Source organism: Phacochoerus africanus, chromosome 11 (genome assembly GCF_016906955.1).
Source record: "Phacochoerus africanus isolate WHEZ1 chromosome 11, ROS_Pafr_v1, whole genome shotgun sequence".
NCBI lineage: Eukaryota > Metazoa > Chordata > Mammalia > Artiodactyla > Suidae > Phacochoerus > Phacochoerus africanus.
Window position 1 is genome coordinate 69,533,695 of NC_062554.1, and position 15,438 is coordinate 69,549,132.

Here is a 15,438-nt window from a genome sequence, read left to right on the forward strand (position 1 = left end):
GGATCCAAGCTACATCTTTGACCTATACCACAACTCACAGCCACGCTGGATCCCTGACCCACTGAGCAAGGCCAAGGCTTGAACCTGCATCCTCATGGATTCATTTCCACTGAGCCACGATGGGAACTCCATGAACTGTATAAAGCTTTACACAAATAGGGTTACGTTTTGAAAAACCACCTAAATATAGTTCCAATTGACCCTCATAGCTTTTGTTTACAGAAAGATTTTACAAAATATTTGTATTCATAAAGTTGCCCTGTGATCAATTAAAACCTAATTAGATGGTTTTATCAACATCCTCCTGAAGTCAAAAAAAAGAAAAGCGTGTTCTTTAAGAAAAAAAAAATGGAAAAAATTTATTGTGTTAAAATTAAATGGAATGATGGCATTATGGTTGATTTTCCTACATTACCCAAATGTTTAGCAATGAGAATATATTACTTTATAATGAAAACATTTAAAATCCATTTCTGGAGTTTTTTTTAAGACAGTACAGTTTCTTAAGTAAAAATAACTTTCAAAGTTAATGCTGTCAGACCCTAGTTCATGTGCCCAATGCACGGTGTGACCAAATCAATCAAAATGTCAGAGTTTGGAGCAGAGGAATGTTTGTTAGTTGAGGAGGCGCTAACCTTGAAGAAGGGAGACCCAGGCTCATCTCAGATCCATCATTCTGGCTGGCTAGGGTGCAAGGTTTTTAAAAACAAAAAAGGTAAAGGGGAGAGGCGTCTTTGTGGTTTCAGCTTCCTGATAAGACCTCAGTTGCAGACTTTCCCTCCCTATCTTGTGACTCCTTATGTCACTGGTGACTGCGATTGATCTGTGTTTTCCTACAAAGCAAACCAGTAAAGTCATGGTCTTGTGATCCCTCAACTTCTTTCTAGGAGGGAGCTCGAACAATGGCTGGGGCATGTCATTATTTATTTAGAGACTTTGTGATGGTTCGAGTCAGTTCTTAATTGCTCCTCCCAGTGTCACCAATTTTAATCCTGCTTGGGGCCATCTGGTTGAAGCCACAGACCATTGTCCCGCCAGTTTGCAGTCATAAACTCAGGGATTCCTTTAAGCTAAAATCATGAAAAAGATAATGTTGGGCCTGCTCTTCCTCTGTTTCTGTGTTCTCTCACTTTCCTGGTTAGTGTTTGAATCTGCTCTCAGGGAAGGTCTAGGAGACTAAATAAAGCCTTTTTACAAACAAGAGGCAGCCAGAAGACCAGGCTCAGAAGTAGGGGTGGGGGTAGGGGGAACCCCATAGGATCCTGCTTGTTTACAGTAAGAGTCTCCGATGGTCACTGTTTTCTTTTTACCTTATGTCCTTTCTTCTTTTCTAAAAAATATGTTTTAACCTGCAGGCCAAATCACCTCTATTCTTTCAAACATTTATAAACCTCAACATTTTTGATATAAGAAAAAGTTTTCACTCTCCTTTTTCTCTTCTTTTGTATTACAAGCCTATAAATTCTAACTACAGCTGTCCCATCATTCTCAATAATCTTGACTAACTGACTTTGAAAGCATATTGCTTTAGCACATTAACTTTTGCTGGGGCACCTTTTTTCCACACCTGACTCTCCTACCCAGCAATTTTACATCCATTCTAACTAACAGTTTTCTAGGTAATAAATTATACATGACATCTGTCTTGTCCTAGTTTTTAAAATCCCTGTAGCCTCTTAAAAGTCTTTTTTAATGTCCTTATCCTCAAGTCCAGGCCATCTCCAGTATTTTCTTTATGTGATAATTCTCTAGTTATCTTTTCTTTAATCTTTGACTTTATCCCCTACTCTACTATCTTCCTCAGCATTTCTTTCCAGAACTTTTTTTATTCCCCCCCCCCCCCCCCCCCCCCCCGCTTTTATGGCCACACCCACAGCATATGGAAGTTCCTGAGCCAGGGACTGAATCTGAGACGCAGATGCAACTGACACTGAGATGCAGGCGAAATACACTGCAGTTGTGGCCATGCCGGATCATTTAACCTTCTACACTGGGGCAAGGAATCAAATCCACCTGAGTCACACAGCGGGATTCGTAATCCTTGCCCCACAGTGGAAACTCCCCTTTTTTGTTTGTTAAATTCTTCCCCTTTGTAGTTCACGTCACCAGCTGTGGGCTACTAAAATGTGACTGCTTCTAATTCCCCACCAAAATTTCAACCCTTCTATCTACTAAAAATTTAAGTATAAATATAATAAGGTAGGACAGAATCTGCCATGCATCACACCCAGTTCTTGCCAGGAATAAAGGGCTACTCCCAGCAAGTCCCTCAGAATGTTGCCTTGAGCGGAACATTTTCCACGCCATATCTTATATTTTTGTCATGTCTTAGTTTTTCATCTACTTTTCCCTCTAAACTTTAAAGTCCAAATAGAGGAGAATGGGTTCCTATTCAGGCCTCTAGCATCAATACTTATCATAGGTACTCGCAGCAGCAAATGTTTAATAATTGTCTATTAGGTGTGTGAAATGAAATTCACATTTTATGGCAAACAGGAAAAATATAAACAAGAAAATCTGTGCCCTTTGGCTTCCTCTCTCCTGCTCTCCTGGGCATTGTGTATGTGCAATATACATCAACCAAACCTTCCCTATCAGCAAAGACACCTGCTCAACCAAAAAAAGCAACATTTTCCTAGCCACCACCAAGATAACTACTTAAAGATAACATTCTTGATCCCATAAGAATTCACATGACACTTGGATCTGGATCATGTAAACTCTCAATAACACAGCTCTCGGTCTCAAAAAACTTACATAACTGTACCTTGATTTCTAATGGACAGAACAGTTCTTGGAGTTTTCTGAGATGTTCTTCCTGGGTTATAATCTCCAAATTTGGCTCCAATAAAATTTTTCATTTCTTTCTTAGATCAACTGATTATTTTTTCTTTGACAAGATAATATACAGGATCCATTTTTCACAACACATGAATTCAAAAGCAAACATAGGAACTCAGCTGGCTTCAACTAAGCCAAATAGTAAAGAGATTTGATAAAATACAAAATGTTGCCTGCCTTCCCACTAATTTTTGTTTTAGAAAATATGATCACTAGATATTATATTTCAGATGATAACAATAATTAAAATTGTTTTATGCATGTAAATATGTAGTGGGTTTATTATAGTTATTTTAAGTAAATTTATCCATAACTTTTTAAAATTTTTTCTCAATTTTATTTATTTTCTTTCTTTTTATTGCCTCATTTGCAGCATATGGAAGTTCCTGGGATAGGAGTCCAACTAGTGCTATTGCAGGCCTACACCACAGTCACAGCAACACCAGATCCAAGCTGCATCTTTGACCAACGCCACAGTGTAGTACCTGATCCTTAACCCCCTGAGCAAGGCCAGGGATCGAACCCACATCCTCATGGACATTATGTCAGGTTTTTAACCCACTGAGCTACAATAGGAACTCCTCAATTTTATTTCTAATATGATGATATTAGTAAGTAATAATGCACATAAATAGAAGCTCTATGGCATCCTCAATAATTTTGAAACTCCAGAGGTATCCTGAGGCTAAAAAGTTTGAGAACTACTGTTTTAAATCATCTTGATAAACCAGAGAATCAACACTGCTTAGTGTCTCCCCAGATCTTCCAAGCTTCACTCTTCTTTGGGGATTTTGACCATTTGTTCCAGCCACTTCTTCAGTGACCAACTCTGCATGGCATCTAACTTCACCAGAAAAAGCCGGTATCATTTGCCTACACTGTGCACCTCTGGCCTCCTACACAGGCATTCTCTGTTTACACCAAGGCAGTCATTTTCAAGCTATCTTTGGTGAAGGGTTATTTCTTTTCTCCAATCCACTGCTGACTGACACTTTGTAAAATTAAAAAAAAAAAAAAGAATTGCTATAAAAGTGAATTGAAAAGAACAAAAGCATACAAAAAGACAAGCACAATTTTTTGATATTAAATTCAAAAGACATAAAATTACTCAGCCAAAATGCTATAAAACTTTCTAAACATTTACTTTCAACTTCTGTACTTATCATGGACTAATGACAGTTTCTACCCACAGATCACACTTTGAGTAGCGCTGCACTGAGACATAGGACAGCCCGGGACCTGCTCAGCATCCATCCATGAAATGTAGGAATTGAAAAACTCAAGGGGTAACCTTCAACCACTAGAAGATGAGAGCTGACAGATAAGGTCACGGGTCTTTTCCAATGGGCCCATGGGTTGGCAACAGCCAGCCACAGCAGTGACAAATTTTATTATGCATCTTCCTTCCTGCTTTGCTGACCCTCTATCTCCTACTTCTACTCCCTAGGATAATGTTCCCCAACAAGGCACTCAAACTTGAGCTTTTGCCTCAAGATCTGCTTTCTGGAAAGCCCAGGAAACAAAAGCCAAGATACTCCCTGAAGCTCACTAAAGTCAGGAGAAGCACAGGGGCACAGAACATGCAAAACTCTGGTTATTTTCCCTTTAATGCTTCACACAGCTTATTCTTCTATTGGTTTCCTCTTTTCCCACCTTTTGGCCAGCCTGTGACAGCTGCTGCAAATTTAATCACCCAACCTATGACAGACCCTTCTATTCAACCTCGAGTGCAGGTACCAGGTTTTCTTCATCCTAACATAAACCACTCAGTCATAGGCAAGGTTCGTTTGATCCTTACAATTGACCCTTAAAATTGGCTAGTGTGGTGAATAGGACATTTATCATAACCCTTATAGATGGGGAAACTGAGAAAGGTTAAGTGATTTGTCCATGAACAGTCAATAATTTTGTGACAGAGCAATAAACTGTTTTCTTTTTTGTGTGTTTTCACATCACTTTATATTCTGACAAGAGCAGACAGATTTTTCTGGCCCAGATGGTCAACAATCCTAGTGCTATGACTCCTCTAGCTAATATTTGAACAGACAAACTGAATACATAGGTAAAAATACCAGTTACTTGCAAGGAGAGGTCATGAATTCTCCTTTAGAGAATGCATTACTTTAAACACAGTAGGTACCCCATAAATGTATGATAAATGAAAGAATAAATGAATGACTAATCAATCTAAACATAGTATTTTTACAATCTATAAGGCTTTAAAATTATTTTTCTAGAATATAATCACACGGAGATTTCAATCATACAGACACCTAGAATCTCCTAGATCAAAGGAAATCGTTTTAATTTAAAGAAAGTACAAAGTTTAAAACACACACAGACATACACGTGCTCCCTCAGTCAACAATGAGCATGACAGGTAGACTGGACTCATTTCAGGATAATGATACAAACATACAAAGTAAAGTCCACCCTAAATCTCCATCAGTACATGAGCATTCATTATAAGAAAATGTATCAAGAAGCCTGAAGGCTTGAGAAATCCCATCTACAAAACACTGGCCTTTTCAATTCTTCCGGCAAATTCTGAATATGCAATTGACACCAGAATATATAAGCAAATAATGCAAGCATGCACGCACCCAAATTGGGAGCATAACTAGTCATCTAGTCAGTAGATGAAAATGTCATTCCCTGGTAGAAGTACAGTTTCATGGGCAATTGATGGTAGATGCCAGTTCTCTGAATGCATTTTCAGACAGTGACTTGAAGGACCCTGAAACTATAAAGGCAAAGAACATAACGCTGCTTGAACTAGAGTGTGATCATTCTGACTTGAAATTACTTGAAAGGAAAGGTGATATTACATACCAAATAGGTTTTTTAAAAAGTATTATAGAAGTTAAAAATCTTGCTAGGAAACCAATATAAGAAGTTGTACAGAATTATAGCAAACCATCCAAACCTGTATTGTTCAATACTGTAGTTACCAGCCATGTGTGAGATACTGAACTATGGCTGTGTAACTGAGAGCCCAATGCTTAATTTTAATTCATTTTAATTACTCTAAAGTTACATTTAATTCTAATTAATTTTAAGTTGCATTTAATTTAATTCATTTAATTTGAATTTTAAAAAAACAGTCCTCAATACAGTTATTAGGAAACTTTACATATATTTGGAATAACATAGGTGTGTGAATTTATTTTTTCAACTGTAAGTTCCATGAAATCTAAATAAATACCCAGTGTTTTCTGGTGAAAAATTCAGTGTCCAAATGAAGGTATGCTGATCTACTCATTTGTTAGCTACTTGCAGAAAAATAAGTTTTCTCAAACATGGCACACCCTACTAAGTACTTCCTTAGTTTCAGAAATAACTAAAATCATGACAGTTAAATACTAACTTCAAAAAAACTTCCCCCTAGAAGATAACTGTGCAAACAAGAAAATGTCTTGAAAGAAACTAGCTATATTTTGTTGTCTTGGATTAGATATCAGAATGAATATAAAAGTATCAATTTTCAATAGGGTTTGCAATATTATTAAATCACATAATTATATTGGACAGGAATTCCAAAAGCAGCAAACCAAGTCATAATAATATAGCAATCAACCACAACATGACTCAAAATCTTAAAACACATTACCAGGACTTGAGATGGAGATATAAGTTGAGAATGGGTGAAAAAATACCCACATGATATTAGAGATCACAGGACATACATTCAAAACAATTTTTTTTAAGATCCCTCTTTAAATATTCCTCAAAACTATTTTCAGGATAACACACAAAGTTTCAGACTGAATTGCTAACTACATGGCAGTAGATGGCAATTACCACAAAGGTTGAAAGAAAATCTGGAAGATTAAAAGTGTTGTCCAAAATGTATAACCTAGCTTCATAAATCCCATCATAAATAGACATGATTTACAATGTTCCTTGAACGCAGGGAGCAGGCCATTATGCTACTTAAATTCACATATGTTGAGGAGTTCCCATCATGGCTCAGTGGTTAACAAATCCGACTAGGAACCATGAACTTGTAGGTTCGATCCCTGGCCTTGCTCAGTGGGTTAAGGATCCAGCGTTGCCGTGAGCTGTGGTGTAGGTTGAAGACTAGCTCGGATCTCGCATTGCTGTGGCTCTGGCATAGGCCGATGGCTGTAGCATCTTTAGACCCCTAGCCTGGGAACCTCCATATGCCACGGGAGCAGCCCTAGAAAAGGTAAAAAGACCAAAAAAAAAAAATTTCACATATGTTGAGCATCATTACAAAAGGTCATAAGTTAAAACTTTATACAGAAGAGCAGCATACCCAAAGCTGAAATGATGTGTTCAATTATGTTTGCTGTTCACATGTCTAGACAGGAATAAGAGATCAAAAAGAGATGAGAGGTTCAACCAAAACAGCCCAAACTAAAGTGAAACATCAAAAAGATTAGACACCACAGAGTAAAAAGGGATGATTAGAATGTTTCAAAGGCTATTTCTAAAATACTTTAAAAAACAATAGAAACAGTAAACACCATTTTGTTTAAAAAAAATATATTTTAGGCCAATGGATGATTCATTCATTCAATATTTACTGAGGACCCACTTGGTCTTAGATGCTAGAAAAGGTGGTCTCCAGCACAGAGATGTGTAAAACAAAGGAACCACCTTCAAAAGGCCACAGTGTGAAAAGAACAACCTAACAATTACAACAGAGTGTAGTAAATATTTTAATATAAAGCATGGCCTCGAAACAGAAATGGTCTGGAAACAGATATTATTTTATATATGTTAGAAAATATTATTGAGAAATGTTTATGTATATTGACAGTGTCTCCAGACTTTAAGGGCACCTTCACCTATATACCAAGTGCACCACTAGTAAGGATGTTCCCAGATTTTGAGGAGGAAAAGAGGGAAAATGTCAGGCACTATTTTACAAAAGAAATAATGCTTGAGTTTAGAAGGATGATATTGGAAATTGGGAAACAGACAATGGAGGGAACATTCCCTGGTTGAAAAGATGATATAACAACAGAGATAAAAGAAGGCACTAAGCATCTGAGAACTGGCTAGAAGCCACTCCACATAGCCTGAGCACAGTCTGGGTAACATTGACACTCACTTCCTATACACCACTTTTAGTAAAATAATAGGTCTTTTTTTTTTTTTTTTGGCTGTTCTCGTAGCATGTGGAGGTTCCTGGGCCAGGGATCGAATTTGCACCACAGCAGCGACCCATGCCACTGCAGTGCCAACTGCCAGATCCTTAACCCATTGCACCATAAGGGAACTCCCTAATTATATCATATTTCTACCACCCACAAGAAAAAAAATTTGGTTACTATTCTATGAATATAAAGTTTTTTATGGGTGGATGAAGATATAGTGACATTCTACTTTTCATTTTTCACTTTTTGACAGAATCTTCCTTTATATTCAAAATTATTCCTAGATATAATTTTATTTTTTCCAACTTCATTGATATGTAACTGACAAATGAAAATAACATATATTTAAGGTGTACAAGCTGATGCTTATATATACATTGTAAAATGATTATCACAGTCAAGCTAAGTAACATATCCATCGCCTCACATAGTTACCAGTTTTTGTGTATGTGGTAAGAACACAAAATCTATCTGAAATGTTTTCAAGTACATAATGCAATATTATTAACTATAGTCGCCATGCTATACATTAGATCTCCAGAAGTTACTCAGCTTGAATAACTGAAATTTGGCACCCTTTGACCAATATCTCCTCAATTCTCCCACCCATTTCTGAGACATATTTTATTATTTTATTTTTTATTTTACTTTTTTATTTTTTGGTATTTAGGATCACACCTGCGACATATGGAAGTTCCCAGGCTAGAGGTCGAATCAGAGCTGTAGCCGCCAGCCACAGCAATGCCAGATCCTTAGCACACTGAGAGAGGCAAGGGATCGAACCCACGTCCTCATGAATACTAGTCAGGTTCATTACCCCTGTGCCAGGATGGGAACTCTGTGAGACATAATTTTAAATGTCTGTGTAGTAATCAGACAGATATAAACATTTCACTATTGGTGTTCATTTAGATTCTTCACAATGTTTCTTTATGAATAATAATGCTGTGGTTAATATTTTTATACATCACTCTGTATCAGAATTAGATATTATTTCCTTCTTGAAAACGAAATGAAATTACTAGGCAAGGAATATTTAAAATCTTTCTAATATATATTATTGCCACAATGCTTACTAGAAGAGCTGTACCAATTTATACTACAAAGAAATTGAAGATACATATGCACCTATCTTCCCATACCATCGGCATAATGACTTTTTAAATTTTTTACTAACTTGTTATGCAAAAACATGCGCTCAAATTATATTATAATTTCCATTAGCTTTATAATGAAATTTCATACATTTATCAGCCAATATTTTTTCACTTTTTTGAATGTTTGTCTATATAACTCACCCATTTATATATTGGGGTATTGATTTATTTTATGTATTTTAGACTATCAGACCTTATAGCCTTATAGAAAACAGGATTGACATTTGCTCTTGAATTTTGATTATAATGGTTCAGAGACTTTTTTTTAAGTTTTAATTTTTTGCCTTTTTTTTTTTTTTTTTTTTTTGCTTTTTAAGGCTGCACTTGCTGCATATGGAAGCTCATAGACAGGGTCGAATCAGAGCTGTAGCTGCCAGCCTACACCACAGCCACAGCAACATGAGATCCGAACCATGTCTGTGACCTATACCACAGCTCACAGCAACGCTGGATCCCAAACCCACCGAGTGAGACCTGGGATCGAACCCGAATCCTAATGGATCCTAGACAGGTTCATTAACCGCAGAGCCACAATGGGAACTCCTAAGGTTTAACTTTTAAATAATTAGACATATTATCATTTCATCTGTAATTTCATACCTCACCAATATTTGCCTAATGTTTTCTTCCTTTTTATGGTGTTTCTTTCAACTCTCCCAGGAGTTTTTTTGGTGGGGAGAGAGAGTGTTTGCTTATTTATTCAAGTATAGTTGATTTGCAATGTCAATTTTTGCTTATGGGTTTTCTACCATTTTTTTCAGGGCCACACCTGCGGCTCATGGAAGTTCCCAGGCTAGGGGTCGAATCAGAGTTATAGCTGCCGGCCTACACCACAGCCACATCAACGCCAGAACCTTAACCCACTTATCGAGGCCAGGGATGGAACCGGAGTCCTCATGGATGCTAGTCAGATTTGCTTCCACTGAGCCACAAAATAGCATTCTTTTGACATGCTAATTAAGGTGAGTCTATTTGTTTTTTTTAAGAGCCGGCCAGTGTTCCCAGTACCACTTACTGAGTTATGCAACCCTGCCTTATTGACTATAATTCTTCCTTTCTTATATATTAAGTTCTATAAATAATTCAAGCAAAGATGGTGCTGCAGAGCCAGTTTACAATCCCCACTGTAGCCCTCCCGAAGCCCACAATGGCCAACATTTACGCATTCCTTACCTGTGCCAGGCACTATTCCAAGCACTTTACATGTATTTATTCACTCAACCTTAGGAAACACATTTCATTAATCATTTTATAAAGGAGAATAAGAGTAAATTTAGGCAACTTTCCCAAGATCACACAGCTAGTATTTGGCAGAGACCCTGTTAGAAGCCTACCAAACCCTGGAGTCTTATTCTATCTCTTGCCTCCCCAGGATCTGTGTGCTTCAAACACATTTGCCTTCTTTTCATTCCTGGATTATCCTGAGTACATTCCCACCCCAGAAGCTTAGAAGGTGCTCTGCCCTCAGCCTAGAACAATTTTTTTTTTAAAAAAACAGATCAGAGAAATTAAGATCACACAGAGTTGGATTCATATCTCAGTCCTGTTATATGATTGTGATGATCGGTTTTATGTGTCAACTGAGCCAGATTATTAAATCAAACTAGAGGTTGCTGTGAAAGTATATTGTAGATGTGATTAAAATCTCTAACCAGTTTACTCTGATAAAGATTATTTTAGCTAATCTAAGTGAGGCAGATTCAATCAACTGAAAGGCCTTAATAGTAGAACTGAGGTTTCCCCAAGAAAAAAAGAAATTCTGCTTGTAACCGTAGCTTCATCCCTGTGCCCAAAAGTTTCCTTCTGCCCTTCCTGATTGTCTCCCTACAGAGGACTTTAAGACTTGCCTTGCTAACCCCCTAATTATGCAAGTCAATTCTTTACAGTAAATTTATCTATTTAACCTATATACAAGTACACACACACACACATAAATCCTATTAGATCTATTTCTCTGGTGAAACTCTGATCTGCGACAAATTATTGCAGTGGGTCTTAATTTCCTCATATGGGAAATGAGGAATGAGTTAGTACACAACTCAAACAGCTCTTTTTTTTTTCCTAGGGCCGCTCCAACAGCATATGGAGGTTCCCAGGCTAGGGGTCAAATGAGAGCTACAGCTGCTGGCCACAGCCACAGCCACAGCAACGCCAGATTTGAGCCACATCTGTGATATACACCACAGCTCACGGCAACGCGGGATCCTTAACCCACTGAGCAAGGCCAGGGCTCGAACCTGCAACCTCATGGTTCTAGTTAGATTCGTTTCCACTGGGCCACGATGGAAACTCTTCAAACAGCTCTTATAAGAACTGAATGAAAGATTATGTTTAAACATTTAGCACAGTGCCTGATGTGATAAATTAACTTTTCATCAATGTCGCCATCCAATGTGTTCCAGTATTTATAAATCTGTACTAATATTCATAATTGTACAAACATTTGTAAATAGGGTCCAGATCAAATAACAAACTTTAATTTTCTTTTCATTTGAACTGAGGCAACTCCCTTAAATATTAGCAAGACATTTATCATAAAGACTTTGCCGTACACAGCGCAATTCAATCCTATTCTCTTGGGAAAAAAACAACAAATATCCATGACAGTAGAATGGAAAAATTTAAGGCTATTCCACTGGTACAGTGAAAAATTGAACAGCATACAGCAATGAGAACAAAATACTGACCACAAGCTGGCTGAATTGCACACACTGAGTGAAGAAGAGCATCACAACAAAATACATACTGAACAATTTTATTCATATAAAGTATAAACTCAAAGCTAATCTATGATGAGGGAGTCAGGACAGTGGTTAATTGGGGAGGTCAGGAAAGGAGTCACTGGGAGGAAAGAGAAGGGAGCTTCTGAAATGCTGGGAATGTCTTTCTATTTCTTGATCTGGGAGCTTTTTACACAGATACATGCTTTGAGAAAGTTAATTAATGTGTACATTTAATTAAGATCTGTGTGCACTCCCTTAGGTATGTTATTCTTCAATAAAGAATTTAAATTTTTTCCATTTACTTCCAAAGGAGAAACCACTCCTTAAACATTTTGAAAGAGAAAATGTCCTCAGAATAAGGAGCTCAGAAAATTGGCTCACACTCTGTGGTTTTAGGATCTAGAACCCTTCATGACTGACAATAGCAACTACATGGTAGGCTTTTAGGGTAGAGGTTAGGTCTGTTTTTTACCCCCAAAGAAAAAAAGATATATTCATTTTTCCTACAAATATCCTGGTCTCCCCAACCCCCTGGCTCATACCATAGTCCACACCACTGTCTCCTCCTGCCGGCACTACCCCAGCTGTCTCCCTGCTTCAGCTATGACCCCTCTACTCATTCTCTAGATCCTCCACAGAGAACTTTTTTTCTATTTAAATTAGATCATGTCACCTTTGTTTAAACCCTATCAATGGCTTTCTAGTCATTGCATTCAAAGTAAAGCCCACTCTCCATATGTCGTCTACAAGGTCCTGCCAGCCTCTCCACTCTCACATCCTGCTCGCTCTCTGCCCACTGAGTCTGGTCCATTCCTAGGATACTCTGAATTCTTTCCCCATCTCAGGGCCTTTGCTCTTCCTGTGTCCCCTGCACAACAGTCTTCCTTGGCTCCTATGTTACGAGCTCCAGCCCATCTTCTTAAATGTCACTTACCCAGAGATGCTTTCCTAACCCCTTCATTTGAAAACACGTTACCCTTTTCTGTTTACTTCCTCCATATTATTGACCACAATCTGTAATCATTTTGTTGGGTTGTTTTGTTTACATTTTGACCCACAGTAGTTTCTTAAAAAAAAAAAAAAAAAAAAAAAGTGGATTTCCCATTGTGGTGCAGAGGAAACGAATCCTAATATCCATGATGATGCAGGTTCGATCCCTGGCCTTGCTCAGTCAGTTAAGGATCCAGAGCTGCCTTGAGCTGCGGTGCAGGCCACAGATGTAGCTTGGATCCCACATTGCTGTGGCTGTGGTGTAGGCCAGCTACTGCAGCTCTGATTCAGCCCCTCGTCTGGGAACTTCCATATGCCACACGTGTGGCCCTAAAAAGCAAAAAAAAAAAAAAAAAGTAACAAAAAAAGAGTGCTTATCAATCCATAAATACCACTTAGGCAAAGCTGCGGGCATGTGCTTTAATAATCCTATGGCTTCAGAGTTCCCGTCGTGGCTCAGTAGTTAATGAATCTGACTAGGAACCATGAGGTTGAGGATTTGATCCCTGGCCTTGCTCAGTGGATTGAGGATCTGGCGTTGCCATGAGCTGTGGTGTAGATCGCAGACGGGGATCGGATCCCCTGTTGTTGTGGCTGTGGCGTATAGGCCGACAGCTACAGCTCCAATTAGACCCCTAGCCTGGGAACCTCCATATGCCGAAGGAGTGGCCCTAGAAAAGGCAAAAAGACCAAAAAAAAAAAAAAAAAGAATCCTATGGCTTCTTTCCCATCTCAAAGTTTTTCTGGGTATTCATTTTTATGAAGATTTATCTAGGGCTGTGGTGAAGAGCTAGACACACACAGGATTGTTCTCGTTAACCACAGACATTCCAGGGAATAGCCGGGAATGAATGAAGGTCAGGGTCTTCTGTTCTTACTACTCTCTGACCTTTAGAAAGGATGGCGGAGTGTAAATAATACCTTGTATGGGTAACCTGAATGCCCACAAGAATCCGGTGTCTTTCCTTTATTATGCAGATACAGTCCATGTGATAAACAATAGCAGGTGACAAACAGATAATTTTGTGGTGGTGTAAGGAGACTAAGCTATATTTCCTGAGTCTAATCCTCCTGCTCTGTTCCTTATCAACAGCTCCCTTGAAAAACATAACTTTTTTTGATCCACAGGTTTGTCAGCGATAAAGTTGAGCTATTAGAGTAACATACACTTCTCAGGGTTGTTATGGAAAGTAGATGAGCAAATCTATGTGAAAAGCACTTTGCAAACTTCCTATATACTGTATACTATAAGTTATCATAATTATTTCAATGTAAGCTTTTTTCCTTGCCTAAGCATAATTTGTATCCCTCATTTCTGCTTGGGATGCAAACACTATGCAAGCAAGATGAATGGAAAGATTTAATCATCACATAATGGGGCACATTAATGTGACAAGGATGGTTACATGGGCACAATTACTGTACCTTATGTCAGTTCAGCCCCAGTGCCAATCAAATCTTTTATATGCACGCCTTTGTGTATGTGTGTGTATGTGTATCTCATAAATTCATCTTTTATACCACTAAATACTATTTTCCAAAGTGAAACAGATGCCAATAAATTTATCTATGGAATATCTAATTATTAATGCTTTGCCTATAAATGTATGTAAACTACCTGTTTTTCAATCTCTCAATATTTTCATGTGTTTAATAAATGATAAAGATTAGATCATCCCTACACTGTGTACTCATATCTCAGCAGAAAACAGCACTTGAATTAAGTTCTGCATTTCCTCTCCCAGCTGTGGCTTTGACTCTAGCAGGAATTTGGTCAGGAAAAGTCTCTGTCCAGCTTTTTCTTTTGATTATAATATAATAAGCACTAGGATTAGAGACACAAGGCTTGATTAGTCTGGAACCATGTAAGTTGAAAAGAGTTATCCATATTTATGGAGTTTATTATATAATTAAATGTTAAGTATAAGCCAGTCAAATTCTGAAGTCTAATATTTTACCTCTATCAAAGCAATTTACACACCTGTAGAATTCAGTCCATTTCTAACTGAAATTTTTTCTGCTTGAGGGAATTTTATACCAATATATGTTTTTGCCTTTTCAAGAAGGAAGGAGGAGTTCCCGTCGTGGCTCAGTGGTTAACGAATCCGACTAGGAACCATGAGGTTGCGGGTTCGATCCCTGCCCTTGCTCAGTGGGTTAACGATCCGGCGTTGCCGTGAGCTGTGGTGTAGGTTGCAGACGCGGCTCGGATCCTGCGTTGCTGTGGCTCTGGTTACAGCTCCGATTCAACCCCTAGCCTGGGAACCTCCATATGCCGCGGGAGCGGCCCAAGAAATAGCAACAACAAACAACAACAACAATAACAACAACAACAACAACAACAAAAAGAAGGAAGGAAAAAGGAAAAGAGGGAGGGAGGGGGAAGGAGGAGCAGAGGGTGGGGGAGGAAGGAGGGACGGAGGGAGGAAGAGAGGACTAAAGCTCCAGAAAAGCTAAACATCGCATGATAAAGCCATAGTTTATGCAACCATTCCAGTTTAAAACAGGAAATCAGTAGCTTCAAGGTAAAGAAAATAATTCTAAAAAGTATTTTAAAAGCTAGAAGATGTTAACAATATGGTAAAGAAGACACACGCTTCT